The following is a 3,937-nucleotide window of genomic DNA, read 5'->3' as shown; positions in this document are numbered from 1 at the left end:
AAAAAGAGAGTTTCAAAACTGCTCAATCAAAAGAAAGTTTAACTCTGTGAGATAAATGCACACATCACAAAGAGGTTTCTCAGATTGCTTTGTCTAGATTTTATGTGATGATATTTCCTATTCTACCATTTGCTGCAAACTGCTCCAAATGTTCACTTGCAGATTCTACAAGGAGTGTTTCCAAACTGTTCAATCAAAAGAAACGTTTAACTCTGTGAGATGAACACACACATCACAAAGAAGTTTCTCAGAATTCTTCTTTCTAGTTTTTATGTGAAGATATTTCCTTTTCCACCAAAGGCCTCAAAGTGCTCCAAATGTCCACTTGCAGATTCTACACAAAGAGAGTTTCAAAACTGCTCAAAGGAAAGTCTTAAGTCTGTTGGATGAATGCACACATCACAAAGAAGTTTCTCAGATTGCTTCTGTCTAGACGTTATGTGAAGAAATTTCCTTTCGTACCTTAGGCAGAAAAGTGCTCCAAATGTCCACTTGCAGATTCTACAAAAAGAGTGTTTCCAAACTGCTCAATGTAAAGAAAGTTTCAGTTCTGTTAGATGAACACACACATCACAAATAAGTTTTTCAGAATTCTTCTGTCTAGTTTTTATGTGAAGATATTTCCTTTTCCACCATAGGCCGCAAAGCACCCCATATGTCCACTTGCAGTTTCTACACAAGAGAGTTTCAAAACTGCTCAGTCAAAAGAAAGGTTTAAGTCTGTTGGATGAATGCACACATCACAAAGAAGTTTCTCAGATTGCTTCTGTCTAGATTTTATGTGAAGAAATTTCCTTTCATACCTGAGATCTCAAAGTGCTCCAAATGTCCACTGGCAGATTCTACAAAAATAGTGTTTCCAAAATGCTCAATCAAAAGAAAGGTTCAACTGTGTGACATGAATACACACATTGCAAAGAAGTTTCTCAGAATTCTTCTGTCTGGTTTTTATGTGAAGATATATCCTTTACCACCATAGGCCTCAAAGTGCTCTAAATGTCCACTTGCAGATTCTGGAAAAAGAGAGTTTGAAAACTGCTCAATGAAAAGAAAGGTTTAACTCTGACAGATGAATGCAAACATCATAAAGAAGTTTCTCAGGTTGCTTCTGTCCAGATTTTATTTGAAGATATTTCCTTTCCTGCCTTACGCCACAAAGCACTCCAACTGTCCACTTGCAGATTATACAAAAACAGTGTTTGAAAACTGCTCAACAAAAAGAAGGTTCAACTCTGTGAGACAGATGCATGCATCACAAAATAGATTCTCAGATTGCTTCCATCTAGTTTTTATGTGATAATATTTTCTTTCCCACCATCAGCCTCATAGTGCTCCAAATGTCCACTTGCAGATTCTACAAAAGAGAATTTCAAAACTGCTCAATAGAAAGAAAGGTTTAACTTGGTGAGATGAATGCACACATCACAAAGAAGTTTCTCAGATTACTTCTGTCTAGATTTTATATGAAGATATTTCCTTTTCTACCATAGGCTGCAAAGCACTCCAAATGTCCACTTGCAGATTCTACAAAAGATAACTTCAAAACTGCTCAATAGAAAGAAAGGTTTAACTCGGTGAGATGAATGCACACATCACAAAGAAATTTCTCAGATTGCTTCTGTCTAGAGTTTATATGAAGATATTTCCTTTTCTACCATAGGCTGCAAAGCACTCCAAATGTCCACTTGCAGATTCTACAAAAAAAGCGTTTCCAAACTGCTCAATCAAAAGAAATGTTCAACTCTGTGAGTTGAATGCACACATCACAAAATTTTCTCAGAATTCTGTCCAGTTTTTTATGAAGATATTTCCTTTTCCACCATAGGCTTCAAAGCGCTCCAAATGTGCACTTGCAGATTCTACAAAAAGAGATTTTCAAAACTGCTCAATAAAAAGAAAGGTTTAAATCTGTGAGATGAATGCACACATCACAAAGAAGTTTCTCAGAATGCTTCTGCCTAGTTTTTATGTGAAGATATTACCTTTTCTATCATAGGTCTCAAAGCTCTGCAAATATGCACTTGCGGATTCTACAAAAAAGAGTGTTTCCAAACTGCTCAATCAAAAGAAAGGTTCAAGTCTGTGAGATGAACACATACATCATAAAGAAGTTTCATAGAATTCTTCTGTCTAGTTTTTATGTGAAGATAGTTCCTTTTCTAACATAGGCCTCTAAGCGCTCCAAGTGTCCACTTGCAGAAACTACAAAAACTGCTCAATCAAAAGAAAGGTACAACTCCATGAGAAGAATGCACACATCACAAAGTAGGTTCTCAGAATTCTTCTGTGTAGTTTTTATGTGAAGATATTTCCTTTTCCACCATAGGCCACCATTTGTTCCAAATGTCCACTTGCAGATACTACAAAAAGAATGTTTCCAACTGCTCAATCAAAAGAAAGGTTCAACTCTGTGAGAGGAATGCACACATCACAAGGAATTTTCTCAGAATATTTCTGTCTAGTTTTTATGTGAAGATATTTCCTTTTCCACCACTGGCCTCAAAGCACTCCAAGTGTCCACTTGCAGATTCTACAAAAAGAGTGTTTCAAAATGTTTCATTCAAAATAAAGGTTTAACTCTGAGTGATGAATGCATACATCACAAAGAAGTTTCTCAGATTGCTTCTTTCTAGATTTTATGTGAAGATATTTCCTTTTCTACCATAGGCTGCAAAGTGCTCCAAATGTCCACCAGCAGATTCTAAAAGAAGAGTGTTTCCAAACTGCTCAATCAAAAGAAAGGCTCAATCCTGTGAGATAAATGCACACATCACAAAGAAGTTTCTCAGAATACTTCTGTCTATTTTTTATGTGAAGAGATTTCCTGTTTCACCATAGGCCTCAAAGCTATGCCAATGTGCACTTGCAGATTGTAAAAAAAAGAGGGTTTCAAAACTGCTCAATCAAAAGGAATGTTCAACTCCCAGAGATGAATGCACTCATCACAAAGAAGCTTCTCAGAATTCTTCTGTCTAGTTTTCATATGAAGATATTTCCTTTTCCACTGTAGGCCTCAAAGCACTCCAAATATCCACTTGCTGCTTCTACAAAAAGAGTGTTTCCAAACTGCTCAATCAAAATAGATATGCAACTCTGTCAGTCAAATGCACACATCACAAAGAAGTTTCTCTGCATTCTTCTGTCTAGTTTTTATTGAAGATATTTCCTTTTTCATTATGCACCTCAAAGTGCTCCAAATGTCCACATGCAGATTCTACAAAAAGAGTTTCAAAACTGCTCAATCAAAAGAAAGTTTGAATTCTGTGAGACGAATGCACACATCCCAAAGAAGTTTCTCAGATTTCTTCTGTCTAGATTTTATATGAAGGTATTTCCTTTTCTACCATAGGCCACAAAGTGCTCCAAATGTCCACTTGTAGATTCTAAAAACAAAGTGTTTCCAAGCTGCTCAATCAAAAGAAAGGTTCAAATCTGTGAGATGAACACATGCATCACAAAGAAGTTTCTCAGAATTCTTCTTTCTAGTTTTTATGTGAGGATATTTCCTTTTCCACTGTGGGCCTCAAAGTGCTCCAAATGTCTACTTGCAGATTCTACAAAAAGAGACTTTCAAAACTGCTCTATGAAAAGAAAGATTTACTCTGTGAGATGAATGCACATATCAGAAAGAAGTTTCTCAGATTGATTCTGTCTAGATTTCATGTGACGATATTTCCTTTTCTACCATGGGCCGGAAAGCACCCCAAATGTCCACTTTCAGATTCTACAAAGGAGTGTTTCCAAACTTCGCAATCAAAAAAAAGTTCAATTCTGTGTGATAAACGCAAACCTCACAAAGATGTTTCTCAGTATTCTTCTGTCTAGTTTTTATGTGAAGATATTTCCTTTTCCACCATAGGCCTCAAAGCGCTCCAAATGTCCACTTGCAGATTCTATAAAAAGAGAGTTTCAAAACTGCTCAGTAAAAAGAAAAGTT

The sequence above is a fragment of the Nomascus leucogenys genome, unplaced genomic scaffold (assembly GCF_006542625.1).
Source record: "Nomascus leucogenys isolate Asia unplaced genomic scaffold, Asia_NLE_v1 000760F_102273_qpd_obj, whole genome shotgun sequence".
NCBI classification, from domain to species: Eukaryota; Metazoa; Chordata; class Mammalia; order Primates; family Hylobatidae; genus Nomascus; species Nomascus leucogenys.
The sequence above is the reverse complement of the archived record's forward strand: the minus strand, read 5'-3'. Positions refer to the sequence as shown.